The sequence below is a fragment of the Nicotiana sylvestris genome, chromosome 5 (genome assembly GCF_000393655.2).
Source record: "Nicotiana sylvestris chromosome 5, ASM39365v2, whole genome shotgun sequence".
Taxonomy (NCBI): domain Eukaryota; kingdom Viridiplantae; phylum Streptophyta; class Magnoliopsida; order Solanales; family Solanaceae; genus Nicotiana; species Nicotiana sylvestris.
Window position 1 is genome coordinate 47,240,403 of NC_091061.1, and position 14,226 is coordinate 47,254,628.

Genomic DNA, 14,226 nt, shown 5'->3' on the forward strand with positions numbered 1-14,226 from the left:
TTTTAAGCATAATTTATATGTTTTGTTCTACAAAGATTTTACCCGGAAAAGAAAACTCGAAAAAACTCGAATAACCCGAGAAAAACCAAGAGCGAAAAACCCGAGTTTTATTGGTTTGGTTTGGTCTTTAGATTTAATAATCCGACACAATTGGTTTGGTTTGGTAATTATAAAATCCGAACCAACCCGACCTATGTGCACCCCTAGTCGCAGTAGATTGATAGTCTGCATAAATTAGTCAGTAATTGTTAGACATTTGTTTGAAGTAATATTAGATTAACATTTACATGTTAAATAGAGATTTCACCCATTGAGAATTACCAAGGTAATTAACATAAGCTGCTGCCTGCTGGATTTCACCAGTAAAAGTGTGTCAAAGTGATATGTTTAAACTAAAAAGACTTACTATTAGTAATTGGTGTTTTATTGTTCTACTTAGTAGCATTACTAAATAGGCTAGCACGGGCCCAACAAATTGATCGCTCCAATACACACCTTTAATGTTTGTTTGAAAATATATACGATCAAACTTTTCTATAACAGCCTCATTTGTTCTAAATATTTTTGGATGTCATAGCGAAATATTGTTATAGAGAACATATATTATAAGATAATATAAAAATTAGTTCCGAAAAAGCTTGACTTTTATAGTAAAGTGTTGTTATATATGGAGTTGTTAAAGAGAGGTCTAACTGTATTGCAATTAGTTTGAGTAAATTAACAATTTGGTACATTTATCTTTGTATATATTTACTTAGTTAATATGAGATTGAGCTTTATTAATGTAAATGCCTAATTTTTGTTATTTCTTTTACATTATAGTTTTGAACAATTATTTTGTGTGTGTTTGGAGATTTTAGAATTAGACTTTTAGTTTAATTAATTTGTTAGGGGGGTTAAGGGACTGGGCTTTCCATTTTAAAAAAAATGAAATTGGCCCAAAATTGGATTAATTCGGCGACCCAGACCCGGTCCAGACCTTGTGGTCCGAGAGACGTCCAAAACGATGTCGTTTTGATAAATGAGGCAAGATTTAATCTTAGCCACTCATCATCACTTGATCCAACGGCCCTAATTAATCTCCCACCCTAGGTATTTAAAGCCTAGTTTGGCCAAATTTTGCCCCCATTTTGCCTTATTTCCCTTTCTTCTTCCCCTCTCCTCACTCTCTCATCCCTTTCTCATCTCTCTGCCAGCCCCGCCGTCGCTGCCCAGCGCCGCCCGACGAAGTTCGCCACCGGCGGCAGCCAACCCCCAATCAACCCCAAAATTTCACCATCTCCTCCCCTCTTCCTCTTCTTTCTACCTGTACCACTCATATCCTCAAAATCTCCACCAATCTCCATAAATCTACTAAAATCCGAAAAAACCCTAGCCCCCATATACCACCTCCCAACCCCATAAAAACCATACCATCGAGCTCATCTCACTCTCCCCTTCTCCATTCCACGCCCCAAAACCTTCAAACCCCTCCAAAATCCGGCGAGTTTCCGCCAGCCACCTCGCCGTCACCTTACTACCGCCGCTGAGTCTCCGTCTAGCATAAACACAACCCTTAGTCTCTCTTTCTCTTTGACACATTGCTGGACTCAAACTTGGTTCGCCAGAGTTTATATTTTTCGGCATTTGTCGTTGAGAAAAAGAGGCGTGGAAAGTCGATTCGCCGCCTAGTTGTGTTGTACTACTGGTTCGAAGCCTAAGCACTTAGGTAAAACACTAATCTTCTCCTATGTGTTTCTGATTTGTTGTTTAATATATTTGATTGTAGTTTCTTATTTAAGTTAAATTTTGTTAGTTGTAGTTTCTGTTTTCTTTAACGATTAGGTTTAGGTTTTAATTTGTGTTCTATGTCTATGTTTTTTCCTAATCATGTTATTCATGCTTTTGATTTAGTTAAATTAGGATAGTTGTTCTAGTTTAGTTTCAACAGAACACTGGCTCGAATCGATTCTCGTTGTTTAAAGTTTTAGTTAATATCGGTTAATTGTTGTTTGTTTGATCTCGATTATCTGTTTGTATTAGTTATTACGAATTTAATTAGTTTGACGTTCTGATCGGGTCAACCAAATTCCTTGTTAGGTTGTTACCATTGTTGTAAATGAGTTTATGTTTTCAAATGGGTCGTTTGGTTTCTGATTACTTTTTGAATTGTGTTGAAGTATTGATAATCTAGTTGCTACTTAGCAACTGATGTTTGTCTGTTTGGTTGAACACTTCAGTCTAGTTATATGGTTGCTTATGTTTTGGTTTGAAAATATAGAGTGGTACTGTTATTTGGTTAAAAGTTGAAGATTAGTTAGTTCAATCATGTATTAGGGTACTTTAGTAGCTTACTTTTAGTGTTAGAGTGGATGATAGTACCCTTTTTACCCTATGCTTCTGCCACAGTTTGTTGAAGGACTGTCCTTTCCCATTTGGATAGTCCTTGAACAGACTTTTAGCCCACAAAATATGTCTTTTGGGCAGGTATTTGGTAGCAAAAGTTAGTCCTTTTGGACAGACTTTTTGGTAAACCAAAATCTGTCCAAAATGTGCTTTTATTTTCTACTTAAGAGCTCATTTTGACAACAAAAAAAAAAAGAGGAGGGGGGAGGGATCTGGCTAGACATCTTTTACACACAAAAGAACACAACTTTAAGAGTAAAAATAGTACCTGAACAATGAGTAGTAAGCTGAAAGTGTTGATCTTTTTGTGAGTGGGTTCTCTGTTTGCAAGACCTTTCAAAAGCCTAAGAGTGTTGAAGTTTATTGCTGGGATCCTTCTTCTTTTAAAGTTACTAAGTTAAGGGTTTTTCCTGGATTGTTTCTCGGGTCAAAAATTGTTGATTTGCTGTTGTTTATTGCTGTTTTCTACGGTCATTTGCTGCCGAGTTTCATTTTCTCTGTTGCTGCATTCTGGAATTCTGCAAATTAGGTATTTATCTTAAGCTTTACAATGTAACTTGTGATAAAAAGCATGAGAATATGGTTGTTTATCTTGTTAAGTTCTAATATTAAACAAATGTGGTCATTTTAAAGTTTTAAAGGCATTGTTTTATCTCTCTTGGGTTGTAAATATGCTGAGCATGGAAAGACTTGATAAAGATTTACTACTTCACTCTTATTATTAATGTATTGCTATATAGAGTTATTTCTATTTCTTTAAATTCATTGGATGTTTGAAGCTAAAAAGAGAAAAAGTCAATGTTTAGTCAAATGAAGTAATTTGAAGTTTAGAGAGTTGGCATGAAGAATGTGTTAGTTTTGCCTTATTTAATTGAAATTGGTCATTAGAGATGTGTAATTTTAATTATTTTTTTATTCTTGTTTAAGTTAGCATTAGATGATGTGGTAATACTTAATAGAGGTAGACTTTTTTTTAAGCAATAAAAAAGAAGTTGGATTTGAATAGATAGGCTACATAAATTTATGCATAACTAGTTTTGTTGGCAACATTAGTAAATTGGAACTAAAATCAAGTTCACCAGGCCCATGAACACAATAGTTGTCACACCTCCTTTTTTACCACCTGAAAGGTATATGGGGAGTTTTTCCAATTAAAGTGATATTATTTGAAATGGAATTATTTTATATTTCTTCAGAGTCGCCACTTGGGATAGTTGATTTGGTGTCTCAAGTCATCGGTTTATTTTAAAATCTCAAATCGAGGAAATTTCGACTTTACTTTATAAGTTTGCAAACCAGAAATTCTAAGTAAGGAATTCTGTTAACCCGGAAGAAGGTGTTAGGCATTTCCGGGTTCTGCGGTTCTAGCACGATCACTTAAACTATTAAAATTAGCCTATTATCTGATTTATGACATATTTTAAACCTATGGTGCATTTTTAGCTTTTAGCCGCTTTTAATATTTCGGGAAAATTCAAGGTTATTTAAAACACATCATAAGCCACGCTATATAAAATGCACTCGTGGTTCACGACACTTTCTATTTAACCTTGTTGGAAATTAGAATCGGGTCACATGAAATATACATCCGGATTTTAGTATATTTATCTTATTATTATTATTATTCCAAATTATGGTAGGGTCACAAGAAATGCACACCCGAGCCCCTTTAATCTAATTTGATGTAGTTCAGTTGAAGAATAGCAACCCAATTTCTATACTGTGACAAAATCATGTTCAGCTATAACCAATTCGAATAACATGCGAGTAGATAACTACATGACCAAACGCAAAAACGGAGACAATAACCAAACAAATAATAGAACAAAATCACCAAACAAATGATTAACATTCAGCTAGAATAAAATGAGTAGAGGATTGAAGAGTTGAACCTCAATGAGACCGATAACCTTTTCGATGTGAATTAGATATGAGCTGAACGTAACCCTTGAACTCGAAGCAGAACTACCACGAACTGACAAACCCAAGCACACTCCGATTCAGAATTCCAACACAAACTTAACGGCATAACTCGAACCGGCAACTTTAATTTTGTAAAAACTCAAGCACAGACATAAATAACCAAATCTGAAATAGCAATTTTCCTTGAATAGCAAAATGAAGCAAGTTGACTACAAACTTTGAGTGTGAAAACTGAACGAGAAAAACAACAACAAGGATCCGAGGCGACATAGAACCACGATCAGAACTCGGAATACTCGGACTCGGACTCCCACTTCCTCAAACGCCTCTATTATTATCCTCCGTGTCGCATCTGTTGATGTACTCGGACATGATATCAGCCATCGTGGATTAACGCCAAGTTTTGGATGATCAATTCAGCTTGGTACACAAATCAGATGTGGTGTTTTATGCGAGCTCGAGTCCCTCTTTTCCCTCAACAGAAATGTCTCGCTAGTTTATATAAAGAGTGGTCAGTGATTGATTAGTACTAGTTGGAATAAAACTTGACATCAAGATTTGCAATTAAGTGGGTGAATTGCTAAATGAACTTGGATTTTCTCGGTCTAAACCTTTGAGAAATCTTGTGCAACGTATGGATGGGCCGACAACATCATTATTTTGGGCAGTTACTATGGGATGTTAATTGCTTCTATCTTCTTATGAAAAACGTCACTGAAAATGGCAGTCGTGTAGGATTTATTGGAGAAGAAAGTTTTCAAAGACGGCTAGCTGATCCTAACAACTGTGTCCTTGTGCATTTTCAGCTCATTTCCATGGAGTGTATTGCGGTTGATCTTTTGGGGTTGTGTCTAGGTCTTAGGTCATTAGGATGTAGGTCCTTTTATAGTCTAAGTCTAGGGTTTTAGGGGTATTGGGCTTGGGAATTATGGGATAGGGAATTATGGGCTAGGTCCGAAAATCAGGCCTAAAAATGGGTCATTTGAGCCCAAATTTATTCTTTCCCCGCGAACGAAACTAAAAATATGATCTCATTTATTAATTAATCCTACTTAAGTAAAATAACTATTAAAATAAGATTGACCGTAAAATAAACTATTTTTTTGGTATTTTTCAAGATTAAAAATGACTACAAAATATTAATGAAACTATGTTTTGTAATTTTCATTTTTCTTGTAATAAAATAAAGTAAAAGAGTCAAAATTAATTGAAATAGCGATATTAGGCCTAAATTAAATATTTACATGCTAAAATATAAAAAATCTTAGGGAGGATCAAAAATCAAATGTCTACAGCTGCCCCTCTTTGACTGGAAACACGAAGAGTTTTGAGACAAAGAACGACGAGACAGGTTTTTTGACCCGACCCTTATTTGGAGAGACCAAAAACTAAAAGAAAGGAGAATGTGACCGAGCCCTGATATCTGAGCTGCCTACATATCCTTGGCTATAAAGGAATCAGGCCACGTATAGTTCAGAAGTGAATGAGGTGATGGAGTACCGATGTTGAGAGCCAAGCGAGGTGCCGTCGAGGTTCCGGTCCGCGGTCTCGTTATTACATCAAAATCAAAAATGAAAAAGACTAACTAAGCCTATCAGCTACGAGTTACACGATTCCTATCTATGAATCTTCTGAAGCTTGATCTTGAGTCTTGGTTGGTTCTTCATGTGGACTCTGATCTGAATCTTGATGCTTATTAGCTGTAGGTGCTGGTTCTTTCCTTTTTCAACTTCTCGGATCAAGGCGAGACATGCAGAGCTTGTGACTTCAAGTATGTCTTGAGTAGTCCACATCTTTTCTCCGCTTCTACATTTTGGATTCACTTCTTTTCCTTGTTTTTCTTTTCTTTTATTTAAATCGAGACTTCTTCTTTTGGTCGCCTCGAAACTTATGCCTCAAGGTAAAAACCTGCTCAAGCACCAAAATAAACAAACAAACGAAATTTTTCTACCCCAGTTTTCACTAGAAAAATTTCGTGAGTTATTGTAACAAAAATCTAAACTACTTCTTTATTGAAAGCAATAAAATCAGGATTCTATATCTTTGGGAAAAAGAGATTAGGGAGTGGAGCCTTATATTTATAATAAAATCAACTAGGGAGTGGAGATCCTATGTTGGAAAAGCGACTAGGGAGTGGAGACCCTATGTCTAAAATAAAATTAACTAGGGAGTGGAGACCCTATGTTGGAAAAGCAGACTAGGGAATTGAGACCCTATGCCTAAAATAAAATCAACTAGGAAGTGGAAACCTTATGTTGGAAAAGCGAGTAGGGACGGGAGACACTATGTCTAAAATAAAATCAACTAGGGAGTGGAGACCTTATGTTGGAAAATTGACTAGGGAGTGGAGACTCTATGTCTAAAATAAAATCAACTAGGGAGTGGAGATCATATGTTGGAAAAGATTACCAAGTTATGTTGGCATTAGCTAGGGAGTGAGACCCAATGTTGAAAAAGTGAGACTACTGAATTGTGTACTTATGCTAAAATGAACCAAGAAGGATTTATTTTTATTTAGAAAAATCATCATTCATTTTTTTTCTTTTGAGAAAATCATTCTTTTTAAAGAAATTTCCCCAACGCCTTTTTTTTTTAAATGGAGACATCTTTTTTTTCTTTTTCAAATTATCCTAGGAGAAAATTCGTCAGACTAGGTTTTCTATCTTAGGAGAAAGATTCATCAGATTAAGATTTCTATCCTAGGAGAAAATTCATCAGACTAGGTTTCCTATCTTAGGAGAAAGATTCATCAGACTAAAATTTTGATCCTAGGAGAAAGTTCATCAGACTAGGTTTTCTTATATTAGGAGAAAAATTCATTAGACTAAGACGTTTATCCTAGGAGAAAGTTCATCAGACTAGGTTTTCTATATTAGGAGAAAATTCATCAGACTAAGACGTTTATCCTAGGAGAAAGTTCATCAGACTAGGTCTTATTTCTTAGGATAAAAATCCATTAGACTAAGATGTTTATCCTAGGAGAAAGATTCATCGGACTAGGTTTTCTATCTTAGGAGAAAAATTCATCAGACTAAGATTTGATCCTATGAGAAAGTTCATCAGACTAGGTCCTTTTTTTGGTATCTTAGGAGAAAGATTCATCAGACTAAGATTTTTATCCTAGGAGAAAGTTCATTAGACTAGGTCTTCTTTCTTAGGAGAAAGATTCATCAGACCAAGATTTTGATCCTAGGAGAAAATTCATCAGACTATGTCCCTTTTTTTGTTATGTTAGGAGAAAGATCTATCAGACTAAGATTTCTATCCTAGGAGAAAATTCATCAGACTAGGTCTTCTATCTTAGGAGAAAGATTCATCGGACTTGTCTTCTATCTTAGGAGAAAGATTCATCGAACTAGGTCTTCTATCTTAGGAGAAAGATTCATCGGACTAAGATTTTGATCCTATGAGAAGGTTCATCAGACTAGGTCCATTTTTGTTATCTTAGGAGAAAGATTCATCAGACTAAGATTTCTATTGGGAGGAAAATCCATCAGACTAGGACTTTTATCCTAAGAGGAAAAATATAAAGATCAATGGCAAGATTTTATGCACAATAGCAAGGCAAAGATTTGAGAAACTTCCCTTTGTCGGCTCTTCTCTTTTTTTCTGTTTTTTTTTTTTTTTTTTTTGAACCACTTTCCTTGCACTACTTTGTTCCTGTTTCACACAAAGAAAAATTTGTCAGTTTTGAAAATGGTAGTCGGTTTGTGGCCTTGAGTTTTGAGCAGCTTGGCTTTATGCTCAATCAGCTTGAGTCAGTCGCAGGAAACTTTTACTCTGCATTAACCCTGATTGTTTCACACCCATGACCATTTGTATTTGTGGTTCAATCAGCCTTATTCCAACGGGAGATCTTTGCTTAGGTGACCTTTTATGATATCTTGAATGATTTCTTGCTTTTTGAGCAATTTGTCTGTCAGAGAAAATCACCAGTATCTTTGCTTGCGCCAAGTAGGCTGACAAAAGTCTTTTGGGGAAGCCTTTGCATGAATCTTCAAGGCATGTTGACTGTAACAACTGAGTGTACTGACCAAATTTACTTTGTGCAACTGAAAAGCTAGTAGCAGATTTTGAAATCTTTTCTTGCTTGTTTTGACAAGGACTGACTCGAGGTGAAGGACACAATGATGCAAAGAAACAAGTAATAACAAGAAATGCCCTTGTCGGAAGGACAAGACGGAAGAGTTTTTTTTCAATAACTAGCCTTAATGATCATGACATGCATTTTGGACTCAACGACCGATCTATCAAATTGACCTAATCTTTCCTTTTACCATTCCTATGACCTTCGAAGTCAGGCTTGCTTGTGCCAATTCTTTGCATCAGCTGCACGACTCACATTTGACTAGTGGTGCCCTGAGGGCTTTTCACCGACAAGTCTCTCTCATTTATTCATCACTGCTTACCATCGCCTTATAGTGCCTGTGAGGGTTTTCACTAGTAAGACTCTCTCATTTCTTCTATTTCTTTTTCTCTTTCTTTTGTGAGCAACTTGACAGTGTTCTATGTCGTGTGACAACCATTGCTTATTGCATGCTTCTCTAAGAATTCTTGAAGGCATATCGGGAGGTCTTTATTTGGAAGGATTTTGGATAGGGCTAGAAAAAAGGACTTCATGAAGGCTCAAAATAGACTCAAAGTAAAGGGGGTTGTGGACTTACAACTCTTGGAATCGACTCTTTCAAAAGAAAAATAAAATCTCTGCCACAGTTTCAGCCATTGGGGATTTTTTTTGGAATTTTTTTTCTTGATTCTCTTATTTGGTTGGACTGAACCGTGAGGCTGCCTACGTATCCTTTTTTAAATGAATCAGGTCGAACGTAGTTCAAACATCTAACGTAACTATTTTTTTCATCTTTCTTCCTATTTTTTTTCTATCTTTTTTTCCTTTTTGTTTTCAAAACAAGTTTCCCCAGTTTCTATTTTTTGAGGGCATGGACCTTTGACAATTCTCTTCTTCTTCTTTATTCACTTTTCGACTTTTGACTCTAAAGTTGATTCCAAAGAGGGTGGTCAAAAAAAATAACACAGGCTCAAAGGGGTGACAAAAGGTGTAAAATATTTGGGTAGCAGAAAAAGGGTCTCCCAACCTCGAGAACGCCAAACATAGTATCTTTTTTCCAATCACAGCATTGACGAACATGTCTGTTTTCTAAGTGTGTCGTGGTCACAAGACACTTTCTATCCCTTTGTGACGACCCGAAGGGTCATCACCGTATTTCTTCCTTGTTCCGCGCTTTCGAGGCCTTGAAAATCTCGCTTTTAGTTGCCTCGATTGGTGTGCACAGTTCGGGCGCGTAGCCGGAAAGTTTTTATGTTAGAATATGTGAATTATGTGAAACATTTGATGAATTTTGGTATTAATATGCATAATGTTGACTTCGGTCAACATTTTGGGTAAACGGACCCGGACCTGTGATTCGACGGTCCCGGAGGGTCCGTAGAAAAATATGGGACTTGGGCGTGTGCCCGGAATCAAATTCTGAGGTCCCAAGCCCGAGAAATGAATTTTTGAAAGAAATTGTTTTTCTGAAATTTGATATGAAAATTTGAAATGAAAAAGGGGTTAGAAAATATAGGTATCGGGCTCGTATTTTGGTTCCGACGCCCGGTACAAGTCTTAAATATGTGTTAAGCACTATCTGTAAAGTTTGGCTAAAAACGGACGTCATATGACGTGTTTCGGACTAAAAATGGAGAATTTGAGTTATGAAAGTTGAAGAAAGAAAATCATGTGTTTGAGGCTTGATCCTATGTATATGATGTTATTTTGGCGATTTGATCGCACGAGTAAGTCCGTAAGATGTTTTTAAGGTTGTGTGCATGTTTGGTTTGGAGCCCCGAGGGCTCGTGTGAGTTTTGAATGGGGCCCGGGAGGTCTTGGACTTAAGAAAATGCAGGTTCAGGTGTTGCAGACACCAGCGCGGCCGGGGTCATTTCCGCGCGGTCCGCGCAGCCGCGATGCCTTTCTGTGCGGTCCGCGTGGCTGAGTCTGAGGGCTAGGGTTTCAGGTCAACCAGCGCGGCCGCGCACCAAAACAGTGCGGTCCGCGCTGGAAGGGTTCAGAGAAGCCCACTTCTCCCCTCCCTAGGCGCGGCCGCGGTGCATTTCTGTGCGGTCCGCGCCAGCCCCCAGAAAAATGTATAAATTCGGGATTTTTAGTCATTTTTCCACTTTTCAAAAACCCAAAACCTAAGAGGCGATTTTCCAAACAACTTTTCTTCTTCAAAACGATTGATAAGTGATTTCTAACTTAATTTCTTTATTCCTTAATATCTTTTAACATAATTTCAACTTCAAATCAAAGATTTTCATGGTGAAAATTGGGTGTTTTGGGTAGAACCTAGGTTTTCTACAAATTGAGAAGTTGGACCTCAATTTGGGGTCCGATTTAAAAACAAATCATATATTGGGATTCATGGGGGAATGGGTAACCGGGTTTTGGTCCGAACCTCGAGTTTCGACCACGTGGGTCCGGGGGTATTTTTGACCTTTTTGGGAAAAACCTTGAAAAATCTATTTTCATGCATTGGGGATGATTCATTTAGTAATTATTAATGTGATTAAGTAACTTATGACTAGATTCGAGCGGATTGGTGGTGGAATCTAGAGGTAAAGCTATACTAGAAGCGTGAGTTTAGTTTGGAGCATTCGAGGTAAGTGTTTGTTCTAACTTTGGCTTGAGGGAATAGGATTAGGATGATATTTGCTACTTGCTAATGTGGAGTACGATGCATAGGCATGGTGACGGTTATCTATGCACCGGAGTCTAGCATGACCGTGAGTCTTGATTTCTTTAAATTCGAATAATGTGACACAAACTCTTTGTTTATTTGATGAGTTTCATATAATGTGAACGGTTGAGGTAAAATTGTGATTGGTGTACTTTTGGAGTGTTAGCTCGAACATGAATGTGTTAGTTGAGGAAGAATGGATTTAAAAAGGAGAATGTGTTGTGAATACTCCCTTGCCGGGATATTTTGGGCTGTTAGTTGTACCCTTGTCGGGTTAAAGGTATTGAGTTGTTATTCTCCCCGAAGGGATCTACTATATGAAGTCAAATATTATGAACTATATTATGGGATCGTGTGGCACGTCATCCACTTATATATGATATTATGGGATCGTGTGGCACACCGTCCTCTTGGTTATTGGCCTCTGTTGTCGGTGACATATTGTGCACTGTGATAAAGATGAATTGGGATCATGTGGCACGTCATTCATTTATATATGATATTATGGGATCGTGTGGCACGCCGTCCACTTATATATATGATATTATGGGATCGTGTGGCACGTTGTCCACTTATATATGATATTATGGGATCGTGTGGCACGCCGCCCACTTATATATATGATATTATGGGATCGTGTGGCACGCCGTCCACTTATATATGATATCATGGGATCGTGTGGCACGCCGTCCACTTATATATATATACATCATGGGAACCGGAGTCTCTTCTGCTTATTTTCGATATTTCATTTTTATCTGTTACTCCCCGATAGCATGTCCCCTCCCAGTTTTACTTCGTATTATCTTGTTATTGTTTTCTTGCACTTGTTGTATATATATCTGTACAGGTTAATTGTGGTAGGTACTGTCTAGCCTCGTCACTACTTCGCCGGGGTTAGGCCAGACACTTACCAGCACATGGGGTCGGTTGTGCTGATGCTACACTCTATGCATTTTTGGTGCACAGATCAGGGAGAAGCTTACGGACCGCAGCAGTAGGACTTCTAGGAGCTATCTTCAGTCCAAGGACTCTCGAGGTAGCCTAGCTGGCATTCGCAGACCAAATTCCCTTTCCATGTTTTTCGTTTGTTCATCTTGTATCAGACAAACATGATGTATTTCCTTTCAGACATTGTTTGTAGTATTCTGTAGTAGTCCGTGAGCTAGTTACACCAGACCTTGGATAGTGATGTGTATTCAACTTCCGCACTTTTGGTTTTCAGTTGCTTTAGATTTAAAGTCTTTCGCTTAAATTTTGTCTCGTTTATTATATTGTTTGAAAGAAAGTAGGAAAGATGTTTTAAATATTTGGCTTGCCTAGCCCCGATAGTAGGCGCCATCACGACACCCGATGGTGGGAAATTCGGGTCGTGACAAGTTGGTATCAGAGCACTAGGTTACTCAGGTTTCACAACTCATGGACAAGCTTAGTAGAGTCTGAGAGATCGGTACGGAGACGTCTGTATTTATCCCGTAGAGGCTACTGAGTTAGGAAGACTTCACCTTGTTCATTCTTGTCGTGCGATTCTGTTTCTCAAGTACTGATTGTCGTTCCACTCTGTTCTTTTGTAGATGGCGAGGACACGTGCTTCTTCTTCTACCGCGTAACAGCTTGAGCTCCCAGCAACAGCCCATATTAGCGGCAGAAGGCGAGGCCGAGGCCGGGGCAGAGCTCAGCCCCGAGCAGAATTTCCAGCGACGGAGCCTCAGGTCGATTTCGAGGATGAGGTTCCGGCCCCAGCTATTCTAGTGGGCCCAGCTCAGGTCCCAGAGGGTTTCATAGCCACTCCAGTGCTTCAGGACGCTTTGGTCCGACTGGTAGGCTTTATGGAGGGCATTTCTAGAGCGGGTTTGCTTCCCGTAGCTCCAGCCACATCTCAGGCTGGGGGAGGAGTTCAGACTCCCGATACTCGTACTCCAGAGCCGGTAGCTCCTCAGGCTCAGGTTCCAGCAGTTCAGCCAGCCGTGGCAGTTCAGCCAGCTGTGGTAGCCCAGCCAGGTATTGCGGCTCAGTCCAGTGATGGTGCGGCTATGTCCGCGGATGCTCTATAGAGGCTAGATCGGTACACCAGGCTCTTCACTACCACATATAGTGGCACACCTTCAGAGGATGCCCAGAATTTCATATGCAACTGTCATGAGGTTCTTCGGACTATGGGTATTTTAGAGACCAATGGGGTCGACTTCGCCACTTTTCGCCTAGCAGGATCCGCCAAGACTTGGTGGAGAGATTTCTGTTTAGCCAGGCCAGCAGAGTCGCCATCATTGACCTGGGATCAGTTTTCAGAGTTATTTCTGGGGAAGTTTCTCCCAGTTACTCAGCGGGATGCCCTTCGCAGGCAGTTTGAGCGTCTCCAGCAGGGTTCGATGTCAGTTACCCAGTATGAGACACAGTTTATTGATCTTGCACGCCATGCCATTGTGATACTCCCCACCGAGAGAGAGAGAGTGCGGAGGTTTGTTGATGGGTTAGTTCAGCCGATCCGTGTTCAGATGGCCATGAGTGTCGGTAGTGAGATTTCATTTCAGGAGGCGACAGATGGTGCCCGCCGGATAGAGATGGCACTTTCTCAGGGAGGTGGTCATGGGTCTGATAAGAGGCCCCGTCATTCTGGTAGATTCAGTGGTATCTCATCTGGAGGTAGGGATTCTTATGGTAGAGGTCATCCTTCGAGTCCCTTTCAGTCAGCTCTCCAGGCTTCTCATGGTACACCAGGTGGTCGCGGTTCTCAGCCGCAGCATTCTGACCAGCAGCTCTTCAGTTCACCATCAGCACCTATCAGTGCACCACCACTTCGTTATTCTCAGCATCCGAGGGCTTGTTATACTTGCGGCGATGTGAGTCACATTGCCAGATATTGCCCTCGAGCTTCCAGCAGCTCGCATCAGCAGGGTCCTCGCCCGCTGATCCAGGCACCGGTTGTCCCATAGCCTGCCCAGCCAGCTAGAGGCGGGGGTAGAGGACATAGGGGTGGAGGTAGAGGTCTTAGAGGTGGAGCTCAGACCGCTAGAGGTAGGGGTTAACCAGCAGCAGATCGTCCCAGGGATATGATTCAGGGAGGTGGGCCCCAGCCCCGTTGTTATGCTTTGCCAGCCAGGTCAGCGGTTGAGTCATCAGATGTGATTACAGGTACTATTCTGGTCTGTGATAGGGATGCTTCTGTGCTATTTGATCCCGG

General features: G+C 39.5%; 1 long non-coding RNA gene across 1 annotated transcript; it reads left to right on the forward strand.

Moving 5' to 3' along the window:
• The first annotated feature begins 1,127 nt into the window (after positions 1-1,127).
• On the forward strand, positions 1,128-12,300 carry LOC138891215 (uncharacterized). Its single transcript, XR_011407554.1, has 2 exons — positions 1,128-1,708; positions 12,015-12,300. It is a non-coding gene; the product is annotated as an uncharacterized lncRNA (long non-coding RNA).
• Positions 12,301-14,226: the final 1,926 nt, after the last annotated feature.